Source organism: Tupaia chinensis, unplaced genomic scaffold (genome assembly GCF_000334495.1).
Source record: "Tupaia chinensis unplaced genomic scaffold, TupChi_1.0 Scaffold000392_1, whole genome shotgun sequence".
NCBI classification, from domain to species: Eukaryota; Metazoa; Chordata; class Mammalia; order Scandentia; family Tupaiidae; genus Tupaia; species Tupaia belangeri.
The window spans coordinates 4,589,294-4,604,336 of NW_006159894.1; the positions used below are offsets into that span (position 1 = coordinate 4,589,294).

Sequence of the window (15,043 nt, forward strand, 5' to 3'; positions counted from 1 at the left end):
GGAATTGTTGCTTATTGGCAAGCTGACATATCAAAAGACCATCAAAAGACCCAAGAGAGTTTAAGTAACTGACTCCCAAGTCACACAGCTAATAAAGGGGCAGAGCTGGAACTAAAATGCACCCTGATTTTGGATACCTAAGTATAATTAACCACTACCTTCCCTTTTGGATTTGATTTTCATTTGTTGGATTATGGGTGATGTCATATTTTATTTATATTGGGCATTTAAGTATTTTTTTCCTTGTAACTTTTTCATCTCCACTGGAATGGGGACTGCATTTTAATAAGTAGAGATGTGAGGGGCCCCTGGGAAGAGGCAGGGCACATTTGTAAACACAGGGGTAGAAACCAAGGGGGAGTATACAAGGGGGCCTTCGTTTTCTGTTGCTGCTATAGCAAGTTGAGACAACATAGGTTTATTATTTTATAGTTCTGGAGGTCAGAAATCTAAAGACAGTCTCAATGGGCTAAAATCAAAACATTGGAATGGCTGTTCTTCTGAAGGCTCCTGCCTTGTCTCTGCCTTGTCTTTTCTAGTCCAGAAGCCGCCAGATTCCTTGGCTTCGAGCCCTGCAAGACTGAGTTCTGCTTTCATTGTCACATCTCCTTCTCTGACTCTCCTGTTTTCTTCTTATAAAGACCCTTACGATTATGTTGGGGCCACCTGGGTAATTCAGGAAGGTCTCTCTATCTTGAGATCCTTAACTTTATCATATCTTGAAAGTCTCTTTTGCCATATTAATAACATAGTCACATGTTCCAGGAATTAGGACACGAACATCACTGGCAGCCATTATTCTTACTACCACAGGGTTATGGTACATGTGATCTATTTTACTAGACAGAATAGTTCTGGGGGGGCGAGTCGATGCTGTGTAAGTTGGAAGAGGTGGGCTGAGACAGACAGTCTCAGGTATCTTCTACAGCAAGAAGAGCATTGAACTGGGCACCAGGGGCCTGAGGCTCCCGCTCCTGTCCTACTTCCATCTGTGTGGCCTTGGACAGTGCACCTAACCTTTCCATGGCCTCCACTTGCTGTTCAGTTATGTTCCCACCTTGACCTTAAGCTGGTTTCCGTGGCACGATGCCCAGGCATGCTCATGCCTGCCCACCATCCAGCCTGCCTTAAATTGAAGTGGATTGCTATGTGAGGAACATACTGAGGGTGCCTGTCTCTCAGACTGTCTTATCTCTATCTCTGCCTCTCTCTCATGGAAGAACTAATAAACTTACAGAAGGAGCCCTTTAGAGCTGAAGAGGAATGGGGCAACCCTGTCTTTTGCTTTGTTTGTTCTGTTTTCAGAAGAAGAGAGGCGCAGGTGGACTGCCTTCTAGGAAGATCGCTCTGAGGTGGTGTGAGGTGGTGTGGGCCATAGACTAAGTGGTGTTTTTCAGCCTGTGGGTTCAGATTTCTGCCTGCACCCCAGGCCCACACATTTCAATGCAATTGGTCTGTGTGCACCTGGGCATGGGGACATTTAAAATTCCCCAGGTGATTCTAATGTGCGCCAAAGTTCAAGAACTACTGCTTTAAGGAGGTATTAATATGGCCAAGAAGAAATCTAGGGGGAGACCTGTTTCACTATACTCAAATTAATAATAAATTTTAATTACTGATGACCACTTGAGAAACAATGAGGTCCTAACCTCCTTTAGGTGAGAGGCAATGAGAGGAGATGGGAACCAGGTGGAGGGGCGCAGGGCCCAGCTGCGGCTGCCCCGCAGTGGCCATGCTCTGCAATACAGGAACCCTGTGGGAGACTGGGGCTCGGGGCCAGGGTCAGATAGCAGAGTGCTTTGCCCATAGGAAGAAAGGTTTGAGAAATGTTTATGTTTGTGTATGTGAGTGCGATCTGAGCCCCCATGTAAGATATAACGTGTCATCATCAAGAAAGGCAGAAAGCATAGAAGAGCCTTTGTGGCTGGGTGGGGCTCTAAGGTGCATCCCCACCTTACCTTCCAGATTAACTTCGGGCAACTTGCTAAACTTTCCAAGGTTTTCCATTTCCTAGAGTAGAAGAGTATCTCTCACGTTTAAAACCTTTAGCAAGCAGAGAATGAAGCCATGATGGGAAGTGTCTGGAACGTGTGTCTTGCTTCCACCATGACTTGGTCTGTTAGTTAAACCCGCCCCACTCCCCCCACACCTGTATCTTTCCTGGGAGTGAGCAGCATGAAGCAGACTTTCTGTGGGCCTGCAGCAATCCTTTAGCCCTCCTCTAGTTGCAGGGCCACAGTGGTGGGAGTTCTTCGCCCACTGTCCACATTCTACCTCCAACACCAGACTCTACTGACACCTCCAGGCTTTCTCTAAAGCTGAAGGAACTCACACATTTAGATGTAGCCTGTAACTGAGGCTGTAAATGCCCTTGGATAAACACTTACCCAAGAGAGATAAATGCCTGTCTCCCTGCCCTTTAGAAGGACAGTTCTTTTTTTTAAAATTATTATTATTATTTTTAGAGAGATTTTTTGCTATTGGACAAGTGTGTTTGCTGGAGAGGCAGAGAGAAACAGAAAGAGAGAGAAATCCCCCCCCCCCCCCCCAGGGGATGTCCACACCGCAATCCCTCTCCTTTCTTCTCTAGGGATTTTGAGCACACATGCACACACATGCACCTGGAGTGAAGATTAAGCTGCCGGGTCCAGGGTTCGGGTCCAGGACTTGAACTGTAGTTGACTATGTGGGAGTCCAGCCATGTAACCAGTACACCATCTGCTGGTCCCCAGAAGGATGTTTCTGCACATCACATTCAGCATGGTGCCTCAGAGAGGCCCAGTAGACTTTGGGTATACTTTCCCTGGGTGGTGATCAGCTCAGTAATGCACTTTCAACTGGCTTTCCCCTCAGGGTCTCACTCTCTCCAGTCCCTCACTCCTGCTTCCTGGGCTCTTTCCTCCAAGAACCTACCTGCTTCCTAGTGCTTGTTTCAGGCATGCTTCTGAAGGCATGCCAGCTGCCAAACAGGCTTGGAAAGACTTTGCAACAACTCTGTGTTAAGGAAATTCCTTCCACAACCTCCTGACTCTCACTTCTCTAGGCTAATGGAAACTCAACAGGGTGGAGTTGATGAAAACTCTAGAAAATCCACAATTTTTTCCTTTATTTTGCAAACTTCGAATGGCCAAAGTCTCACTTAGTTTGTGTCCTGAATGACTCACTGGGAGAAATAGTAATGGCATCAGACAAACCCAGGAGCGTAACTACAGTTGCCGTTTAGGGAGCAACCATCGTATCTATGAATTTTTAAAATGTTACTTATATTAACTTGAATGTAATAGAAGTTTAAACTTGGTGATTTTCTTAACAGTTTATTGAGAGAGAAATTCACGTACTGTACAATTCACCCATTTAATGTGTACAGTGGTTTTTAGTAAATTCACAGTTATGCAATCATTGCCACAATCAATTTAGAACATTTTCAATATTCTAAAAAGATCCTTGATATTTATTAGTAGTCACTCCTTGCTTGCTTCACTTCCTCCCATACCTTGGCAATTGTTAGACTATTTTCCTTCTCCACTGATTTGCCTGTTCTGGACGTTTCATGGACATAAGATCATACCAAATGGGAGCTTTTTGTGTGTCTGGTTTCTTTCCCTTAGTGTAGTGTTTTCAAGGGTCATTTATGTGTAGCACTTATCGGCGCTCCATTTCTTTTTATTGCCAACTATTTTATTATATGGAAATGCCAAGTGCCAATCACATTTTCATTGTCTTTGTTCACTGTAGTATCCCCAACACTAGAACTGTACCTGCCAGAAATACCATTGAATAAATCTATATATAAATATGTGATCAGTGGACATATATAAGGGTTTAGTGATAACTGTCCAAACAAGAATGAATCATGCTCTGGGACCAGCAGATGGTATAATGGTTGCATTGCTGGACTCCCACATAGTCAATCATGGTTCAAGTCCTGGACCCGGCAGCTTAAAACTCATGCTGGGTGCATGTACATGTGTGCCCAAAATCCTGAGAGGAGAATGAAGGAAAAGGGATTGTGGTGTAGCCATCTCCCCTGGGAGGTAACTTCTTGCTTTCTGTCATTCTGTCTCTCTGGTGAGTGCATGTACCCTATGGCAAAAATCTCTCTTAAAAAAAAAAATGAAAAAAGAACGAATCAGTTTAAAAACTAAGCTGTGAAAGGGACCAGTAGTTAGCGAAATGGCTATGTCGCTGTTATCTCCCATGTAGTTGACCACTGCGGTTCGCGTCCCGGACCCGGTGGCTTAAAACTCACGCCGGGTGTGTGTGCGTGCGTGCCCAAGATCCCGAGAGGAGAATGGAGGAGAAGAGATTGTGGCGTGGCCATCCCCCCTGGGGGGTGATTTCTCGCTTTCTGTCTCTCTGTCTGGTGAGCGCACGCGCCACATAGCAAAAACCTCTACAAAAAAAGAAAACTAAGCTGTGAAAGAGATATAAACTTCTTTATTCTTTAAAAAAAATGTTTTGCTATGGAGTATGTACATTCACTGGAGAGAGAAGATGGGAAAGTAAGAAGTCCTACCCTCCACCTTCTGCCAGGAGGATGGCCATGCCTCAATCCCTTCTCCTCCATTCTCCTTTCAAGATTTTGAGCTTGCATATAAATGGACCTGGCTATTTTCAAGTCTCTGGTCCAGGACTTGAACCACACAGTTGACCATGTACAATCTGGCCACCTTAACCACCATGTTACCTGCTGGCCTGTAAATTTCTTTTTTTCTATAAATTAAATTCCCATTAATCAAATTCCTGTTTTGAGCCCTGTCCTGCTCACTTCTATGCCTCCTCTCCTTTTTTCTCTGAGAAGAGATCTAGTTCTAGGATCATCATCTCCCATACCGGTGTCCCTTGAGATGGCCCATCCTCAAAGGTGGCAGATTTGAGAAATGATCAGGTAGGATGGGTGAAACTCTTTCTAGCCACTGGTCCAAGGATTCTCCTTGAATCTTCCATGTTCTCTGAGTACATAGGGCTCCTGCTGGATGGGGCTGAAGAACACCTGTGAGGACACCCAAGCTTCTCTTTGCTTGGACACACATCCTGCTGCTACTCCTCCCCTGGGGTCTTGCCAGCTCCCGGGTGTTGTGAACCCACCCAGGACAATTGGATTGTTCATAATCCTTCAGTTATTCCTTGGTAGGTACGGGCAGCCTCTGCTGGCAAAGGTTACAGAGAAAGCAAGTCTCCGTTGGGACTCTGACACACCTACATTTGCTTCCTAGCCAACAGATCCACACAAACCTGTAATGTCGTAAGCTAGAGGAAGACTCAGCTCTCTGTTTTTTGAAGGATTTCCTCAGCATCTTACATAAAAGTTTCTCTTCAGACAAATGTAACAATAGTTTAGCAGCAGGACAAATGTAACAATAGTTTAGAGCAGGAATCAGATAAACTATGCACCTTTATCCAGTGAAACCCTCCAAAGAGCCTATGGCCAATCATGAGCCCAGGGTGGCCTGCTGGAGAGTACAGGCCACTGTACAAGAGCAGAGGTGCCTGAACACGCCCAGTCAGTTTACACATCTCCATCAACACGTTTCAGGCAGGAAAGATGATTCCACCCCCATCACAGCAGTTTACAAAGCCTCTGACTTGGGACCAGCAGGTAGAGTAATGGTTATGTCGCTGGACTCTCATGTAGTCGAACGCGGTTCGCGTCCTGGACCCAGTGGCTTAAAACTCATGCCGGGCGCGTGTGCGTGCGTGCCCAAGATCCTGAGAGGAGAATGGAGGAGAAGGGATTGCGGTGTGACCATCCCCCGTGGGGGGTGATTTTTCGCTTTCTGTCTCAATGTCTCTCTCTGTCTGTCTTGCAAGCACACACGCCCTATAGCGAAAACCTCTCAAAAACAAAACAAACAAATAAAAAACAACAAAGCCTCTGACTCAAGGGCTGGTTCTAGCCTCCATTTTTTATTAGATCATTTCAAATGCTGACCAATGCCTAGAGTGTGTATTTCTGCTGATGATAACGAAAGACCCCAAGGACAGAAAACAGACCCACATACAGGGCTGTCTCCGCAGCACAGGGTTGGGGGCTACACAGAGATCCCACTGGTTGACTAGGGATTGAGTCCCAGCACTGTTGGCTAGAAAAACATGACAGCATGTGCATTTCTAAGATAGGGGTGGGATGAAGAATCAGAGAGAGAAAAAAAAAAAAAGAGGATTGAGGCATGACCAGGCCTCTTGGGGCATTTTCTCTCTCTTTCTTTCTCACGCAGGTCCATGTACTCTCTGGGGGGAAAAAAAGGCACATATGTCACTAAAAAAGCTGGAGTATTTTATTGAGAAGTACGGAGTGTGTAACACAGGGCATCTGCCTATGCATGGGGACACAGCAGGGTGACAACATTGTTCATCCTCCAAGCTGGAGTCACCTTAGAGGATCAAAGGGGGACTTGCAGTAAGAACTGTCCCATGCACACAGGGATACATGGTCACCTAGACCATGTGGGATCCACTCTAGGATCCCACGATTATGTGCTGATTGGGCCGTTCCTGTCCTCGGGGTTTGGCCCTCGAGACAGTGACAGCTGGGCAGGGGTCCGTGACATCTGAATGGATCCCACTTTCTCCCACCTTCCTTGACCAGATTTGAGTAACTCAAAAAGGTGAATGAGGCGCGGCCGGACTGTGGAGCAGGGTGTCTGAATAACACACTGTTCCTCTTCCTCTCTGTGAGTGCCCACGCTTTAACTGACTACAGTGGGAAGAGCAGAGGCTTCAGTCTCAGCATCAAATCCAGCTTCTGCTATTCTTGCTGTGTGAGCTTGGACAAATCTTTCCTCTTCTCAAGATTCACTTTCCTTATTTCTGGTGTTCTGGCGGAGACCAGATCAAATGTTCATGTCCCCCAGAAGCCCTGTTCCAACCTAAACACAAAACAACTGAACACATGTCAGGTTTGTATTCTGGACAACCACCCCTCGGACTTCAGCCCATGCTACTCTCACCACCCTCCTCACTCTGCCCAGCATCAGGGCGAGACTTGATGTTTCACTAATACTCTGAGAACAATTCCATCCCAGGAAACGTGCATTTTTCTGTTCCTCTGTCTGGAAGGCTTTCCCCCCAAGGATCAGCAAGGCTTGCTCCCTTGTTTCCTTCAGTTACTCACAAAAATGCACCTCTTTCAGGAAGCCCTCCCTGGCTTCTCCCAGTCACTCCTATTCCCCTCGCACATTCTGTCTGCTCCATATGCCTCCCTTCCTGACTTAGCTTTCCTGCTAACCACACATTGCTCTCTCCCACTCCATATTTCTGTGGGCACCTGTCTCCCCCACTACAGTACCAGTTACAGAAAGCAGATTTTAGTCTGTTGGGTTTGCTATTATCCTTCAAGCTCCCAAACACTTCAAGCAGGTGTCTAATAACATTTGCTGAATGACTGTTGAATGAGGGCATGCAGGTGCAGGGGATGAGGAGGCCTAGACTGTGGGCTCACCACACTTTCTGTTTCTGGGACCAACCCCCACAAGGATTTCCCATCATGGGCCTCCCAGCCTCTGAGGCTCCAGCTTTCCCCTCTCCATCATCTCTTGCCTGCTCCCAAGTCTTTAGACGTCTCTCGGCTTGTGGACAGCAATTCAGCTGTGGAATTGTCATATTCCACTGGAGGAGGTCAGCAGAGAAGGGCGCTAGAATTCAGAAGACGAGCTATACAAATATGCCCCCCCCCCACCGCATTCTCTGTAAGCTTATCGCGGCCTGAGGGGAAGTGCATCCAGGTCACATCTGCGTAGTGCCTGGCACACGGGAGACGTGCAGGTGACTGTTAGGGGTGACCAGGGTGAGAGTGGAGGTTCGGGGTGCCACCTCACCCACAGCTCCCTGCCAGGGGTGAGATTCTGCTCAAATGTCCCACTTCAGAGCCTGAACACGCCCGCTCCACCTTCACGCTATTCAAAGCTAGTCCAGGAGAAGCAGAGTCAGGAAGGACCGAGATTATATAGACGTGGATCCCTGCCAGCTCATTGCTCCAGAGCCAAACCCTGGGGTTTGCTTGTGAAGTGGAAGAGGTCGACTGGCCTGATAAAGTGGGGGAGGTGCCGCTCTAACTCTTGGATGGTCTGGGCTACCTCATTTTCTCCTACACTTGTCACCTATGCTAAGGTGGGAAGTGGCATAATTTAAGGCGCTCAATTCGTTGAGGGCTGAGCAGTAAGTGATTTAATAAATTGGGGATATTTGATTCTAACTCTGCTCATCGCCATCTGCTGCATGACTGTGGATAACATCCCTAGCCTCTGAGTCTTTGGATGGTTTTCTGCAATGATGGGACACCAGCAGATTGAAATGTTGAGTGGTTTTCAAAGGCTGGGTGACTGCGCAGTGCCATGAAAAATGACTTGCCCTGGACTTACAGGGCTCTCTGCACAACTTGCCCTAAACCTAAAGCAGAAGTAAGAAACAGCTGCATATCTGGTGCATTGAGTTCTCTGTAGAGATGTGGGCCTCGTCTGGGGACGCTTCAGGGACTGCTGACTTCCTGTGGGTTTTAACTCTGAAAGAACAGCCCAATGAGTGGGCCATTTTTCATTTCTCCCTTATCCATGGAGAGGCAAAGGATTCATGAGGAGCTGGACTCTGTCCTTGATGCCCTTTTCTACCTTCACATCTCATCACCAGTTTTGAGCAATTTCATCTCCTGAATGGTCTCTAAGCCACCCACTTGTCTCCACTCCCCCTGACACTACTCCACTCTGGCCCCTGGGTTCCTGCCACAGCCTCCTGACCTATGTGTTGCCTGGTCTGCAGGGAAGCTCAAGTGATGTTGGGAGCTAGACTGGGGTCCCCCCTCACTCTACTTAAGCCCTTCAAAGCTGTTCCATTGCTGTCACCTAAATCCCACACACTCCACAAGACTCCCACTGCTCTCTATGATCATGTCTTCAGACCCTTCTGCCCTCTGCCCTCTGCCCTGCAGATTACCTGCCCTCCTCCTTCCCACCCCCAGATCTTAGCACATGCTGTGCTTCTGGAAGGAACTATTGTCTCTTTTGTAACATTCGAATAATGTATTATCCTAACAAAAGTATAAAGTATGGAAAATTAGTGTTTTTGAATCATTTCGAAGTAGAGAATGTTTCACACTAGCGGATTGTAGTTTTTATCACCTTCGTAAGGAAATATCCAGTTAAGACAAATGACAACACGGGCTTCAGACTACCTGCAGCGAATCCCTTTTCTGACTTGAGACACACACTTCTTGTAACAGTGCCATCTGTTTTTTTTTTTTTTTCTCTACGTTTTGAGAGTGCCACAAAACACACTTAAAGAAGATGAGAAAGGTGTTCATCGAATCCAGGGCTCACCGTTAGGAGAGGAACAGAGTTGTGAGACAAGGAGGAAGGGCACAGGCGGGGCGAGGAGGTCAGATGGACAGTCCAAAGGCATTAGCGATACAGTACATGGTCTCATTTTTCCACCCCACAGTGCAGCTCTTCAGCGGGGCTGTCCCAGGAGCAGGAACTCACTGTGTGCACTGCAGTCCCGTTCTTCTGCATAATCACACAGGTCACAGAGTGGTTTTAATTTGTTTGTTTGTTTTGAGAGAGATTTTTGCTATAGGGTGTGTGTGCTCACCAGAGAGACAGAGAGACAGAAAGCAAGAAATCACTCCCCATGGGGGATGGCTATGCCCCCCAGTTCCTTCTCCTCCATTCTCCTCTCAGGATTTTGGGCACCACGCACATGGGCCCAGCGTGAGTTGTTGTGGTGGTGTTTTTCTTTGATAGCAAATTAATTTATTCAATATTTTTTCCATTCCATATCATCAGGAGGACTGATTTCAACTTTCCTTTTACCTACATCAGACCAATTGGTACTCAAAACTGTACCACCAGACTCCATAAATGATTTGTTCATGGCACGTTTCACTTCGTCAGAACCATCTGAATAGATCTGCTGAAATAATTTGTTTAAAGCTGCATCTCCCTCCAACTTCTCAGTCTTTTCTTCTCCTGTGATCTCACCAACCAATTTATCCCAGTGTCTTGCATAGTGAGATGACGAGAGATATAGGTTCTTTACATCTGCGATGAACTGTTGAGGCTTAGGCACAGCTCCCCGCCCTTCTAGTTTTTCCCATCTCACAGCCTCTGTATTTTTCATTTTAACTTCAATCTTTGTTGAAAGCACTTTAAATATGCTCTGTTCTGGTATTATAGGATAAAGAAGTCTTAATTTCAAATTGTAATCCTCTCCAGAAGGAAGTTCGACCGAAGCAGACAACTCTTTTTCTGACAATTCCACATTTACATCATTCTTCTGAACGTTCTTGATCATGAGTGTAATGATTACATGGGATTCTGTCTGATACCACTCATCCTTGAGTTTTGACTGCTGAGTCTGCTGGGACGCAGAGTGATTCACCTCAGGTTCTGATCCATTCTGAGCATCTTGACACCTCTTAATCCAGACAACAAAATCTGCATCTACACTATCTAATTTCTGTCCTTCTTTCAAAGTTTCTAGGGCAGCAGCATAGTTTTCTTCATGGTATTCACATATCCCTTTTCTCAGCATAGCAGTGGGATTATTTGGATTGAGTTCAAGAGACTTCTTTGCATCGGCAATAGCATCACAGTCATTCCCAAGAAGAATGTGACAATAAGCTCTTTGACAATAATATTGCGCATCATCTGGTTTCTGTTCCAAAGCCTTAGTCAGCTCCTCTAACGCCGCCTGGGGGTCCGCTCTGAGAAGCTGTGGAAAAACCTCTGAGCTGGTGCAGGTCCTGCTGCAGCGGCTGCCATCCCAAAGAGTCACTGTTGTCGCTCCTGGAGCTGTTACTACTGCAGTTATCACAGCCGCCGCCGCCTGAGGGGGACGCTTCTCGGCTCAGCGTGAGTTTTTAACCACCACCGGGTCTTGAACTGCTGCCAACTACATGGGACTCCAGTATGCAACCAGTATGCCATATACTAGTCCCTGATAGGAATGTCTTTAAAAGGCTTCTCCAGCTTGGTGAGTTTGCTTAGAGTCGCCACCACACTGGTGGTCCGCTGGTTCACCTTGCTGTGCTGGGAAGTGTTCCCGCCAGTGGTGCTCTCTATGGCCTCTTGGATAATGTTGCTCACTTCATTAACAACAAAAGCGGTCTCCTTGGCAGCTTGGTCGTCTTCCATCTTTCCTCCCGTGCACTGCCTCATCTTTGCCACCTGCATTTAGGCAAATCCCACTCAATCTTCAGGTCTTTTTATTAGGCAAGTGCTTCCTCCTCCAAATTTCCCCAAACCCACTGTGTCTGGAGTAGACTGAGTTCTCTCCTCCTGTGCTAGCTCTAGTTAACTCAAAGCATCTGCCAGGAATGCTAATTTGAGAAAGTTTTTTTTTTTAAGTTTATTTATTTATTTTGGGGGGAGAGGTTTTTTGCTGTAGGGCGCATGCACTCACCGGAAAGACAGAGAGCAACGGAGAGACAGAAAGCGAGAAATCACCCCCTGGGGGGGGATGGCCATGCTGCAATCCCTTCTCCATTTTCCTCTTGGGATCTTGGGCACGCACGCACACGCGCGCGGTGTGAGTTTAAGCCACCATGTCTGACACTCGAACCGTGGTCGACTACATGGGAGTCCAGCGACATAGTCATTACACCAACTGCTGGTCCTATTTAAGTGTATTTTTATTAACATGTAATAGCTGTACATATTTGTGGGGTATGATGTGATATTTTCAGCAAAAGAATCTAACACGTAGTGATTAAATCAGGGTAATTAGTGCACCTGGCGCCTCAGCCATTTGTCATTACTTTGTGTTGGGAACAGCCCAAATCCTACTTTTTAGTTACTCTGAGATACACAGTAAATTGTTAACTATGTTTTACTGTATATTAGAACACTAGAAATTGTTCCTCCTTTTAAAAGTTGTCAGGGGGGCACATATGCTTTCCAGAAAGAGGCAGAGAGAAAGTACCCCTCTCTGGGGCGTGAGCACACCACAATCCTTCTGCATTTCTCCATCCTGCTCAGGCTTGAGACACGCAAGTACATGCACCATGGGTGCTTTTCAGGCCACTGAACTCAAAGCACGTGGTGGGTCATGTGGGATCTGATTCCCTTAACCACCAGGCCATGTGGCTAGCCTGTTCCTCTCATCTATCTGTAATTTCATTTCTGTTACTAGACAGCTTTCTGTCTCCCCGACCCCCTAATCTTCCCAGACTTTAGCAGTCATTCTCCAGCCCTCGGCTGAGAAAGAAGGTTTGTGGGCAGAAGGGCTGAGAACGGCGAGCAGTTTGCAATGGAAGGAGGAGCGGGTGTGCGCAGCTAAAGCACTGCTGTCCCTCTCCGAGGTTGATCCCACTCTTCCCTCGCGAAGTCCTCTGTGTCTGCTCACACTGATCTCACCTTCCCCAAATGCCTTTGAGTAGAATTAGAGCCACGGCTTAGCCAGAGATTGCTCCATAATTGCATTAGACATTATTTTTGTCTCCTGGCCTAGACGGAAAGCTCTGAGAAACAGGAACCTTTGCATTTAATCCTCCATGTCCCATCTAACAAGGCTGGAAAGCCATTGCTGAAGCATGTGCATGCAGCCCTTTGCTTGGCTCCCAACGCCCTGCACCTGGGGAGTCAAGCTCCTTCCTATGCCCTGCAACCCCGTCTGTGCTACGACCTCACTGGGCTCTCCTCCTGCTCTTTGTCCTGCTCCAGAGTTCTGCTGTTGGCTGCCTACGGCACGTCTGTCCTTAACAGCATTCAGGTCTCAACTCCAGTGTCATCTGACCACTCAGCGACTCACTGCTTTGTGGCTCACCAGATCCTTACTCCCTTTTACCGGTTTTAGCATCATTAAATCACAGTCTCACTTCATGAATTCTTTTATATATATACATGTATATATATGTATATATGGACACACATATGTATATATGTATATATATGTATATATGGACACACATATGTATATATGTATATATGTATATATAGACACACATATGTATATATGTATATATATGTGTATATATAGACACACATATGTATATATGTATATATATATGTATATATAGACACACATATGTATATATGTATATATATATGTATATATAGACACACATATGTATATATGTATATATATATGTATATATAGACACACATATGTATATATGTATATATATATGTATATATAGACACACATATGTATATATGTATATATATATGTATATATAGACACACATATGTATATATGTATATATATGTATATATAGACACACATATGTATATATGTATATATATGTATATATAGACACACATATGTATATATGTATATATATGTATATATATATATATATTTACTTATTCAGTTTCCTACTACCCTCTCTACTTCCCCAAAACAAGTCCTCTGAAGGCCAAATTTACTCTGTCTCGTTCTCACTGTATCCCCAGGCTAGGTGCTGTTGCTGTTTGCCTCCAACTTGCCGTGTGACCTTGAGTAACCTTGAATATCTTCCCCAGTCTCTCTGAGCCTTTCGATGGTCCTCTGCAAAGGTGGGACACCCGTAAATTGAAATGTCGAGTGGCTTTCAAAGGCTGGGTTCATGCTGAGTGCCATGAAAAATGACATGCCCAGGCCAGCCAGTGACCTGGTGGTTAAGGTGGCTGGATCCTACATAGCTGCCTGAATGGTCTGAGTCCTGAATCTGGCAGCTTGGAAAACATGCCAGGCATATGTGTGGGCATGACCAAAATTCTGAGAGGAGAATGGAGGGGAAGTGGTTGCGGTGGTGGGTGGAGGGTGCTCCTGGGGTGAGGGGTGCTGTCTCACTTTCCCTCTCTCTCTCCCTCTCTCTGTCTCTCTCTGGTGAGCACAAGTGCCCTATAGCAAATTAAACAAACAAACAAACAAAATGACACACCCTGGACTTAAAGGGCTTTGTGTGCAATTTGTCTAAGACTTAAAGCAGAAGAAACAGCTGCATATCTGGTGTAGCGAGCTCTCAGCAGAGATGTGGGCATCACTTGGTGAAGCTTCAGGGACTGCTGGCTTCCCGTGGGAGTTTTAGCTCTGAACGCACAACTTTCAGATGAGTGAATAAATAAATGCCTAAGCAATTAGCTGGCTCCTTTTGAGACTAATTCATTCTGAGGACCCCCTTTGCCAGATTGTTAATTTCTCAGACCTTTGGGATTATGGCCTCTGGTTTTGCAAATTCAGGAGAACTGTTGATAGCTTCTTGCTTTCTGGCAAAAAGCAGAATGTTTACTGGAAAGAAAATAAGAGAAAGGAAATGGCTGTTGAGTCTCTATGTGGCCTGGCCTGCCTGAAAGACAAGGGAGGCATCTTTGTCCTTCTCAGCTTCCCCAGCCTCTTGGAAAGAAAGGAGCCTGCAAAAGGGCCCCTTCCCCAGGCTAGTTTGCCAAAACAATGAGCTGCACTGCACAGCTGACTCACCCAGAGGAACAAACACCCCTGTATCAGTGGGCTCCCGAGCTTTTGACTTGAGAATCCCCTGAAGAATGTTAAGGGGGTTAATGTTTCTCAGCAGAAACTACATTTGAAGAAAGGAAAGAGGGAGAGAGGGCAATATTTCACTGATCCTTTTTGGTCCTAACAAATATAGCCTGTTCCTCAGTGGAATGCTTTTTCTTTCTTTTTCTTCTTTTCTTTATTTTTTGTGTGACTTTCATTCCCAAAGAATGTTTTTTAGCTTATGCTCAAAAGCTTCCATTTCCTACAGATCTAGGTGAGAGTTGTTTAACCCACAATCATTATCTTTCTTTCTTTTTTTAACTGTGATCATTTTGGAAAATACCAAAAAGCAGAGGAAGAAAATGAAAACAATCTATATTCCCAGCATTCAGAGATAAATCTCTAGGCTTTTGCTTCGCTCATACATATTTATGAAAATTGGGAACATATTATATAATGCTGCTTTTCCATTGCACACTATACCATAAACAATCATAAACATTCTTATGTAAGACATAGTTTTGCTTCAAAATTAAAAGCAAAGGGGACCAGCAGTTAGCATAATGGCTATGTCGCTGGACTCCCACATAGTCGACCGCGGTTCGAGTCCTGGACCCGGCAGCTTAAAGTCACA

The 15,043-nt window shown here is 45.7% G+C and overlaps 3 pseudogenes; 1 reads left to right on the forward strand and 2 right to left on the reverse strand.

Annotated features, from left to right (window-relative positions):
- Positions 1-8,768, forward strand: part of LOC114008795 (protein FAM210A pseudogene) — a 12,067-nt pseudogene extending 3,299 nt beyond the window's left edge.
- Positions 8,769-9,370: 602 nt separating this feature from the next.
- LOC102468197 (dynein light chain Tctex-type 1-like) lies at positions 9,371-11,126 on the reverse strand (annotated as a pseudogene).
- Positions 9,748-10,754, reverse strand: LOC102467776 (protein SGT1 homolog pseudogene; annotated as a pseudogene).
- Positions 11,127-15,043: the final 3,917 nt, after the last annotated feature.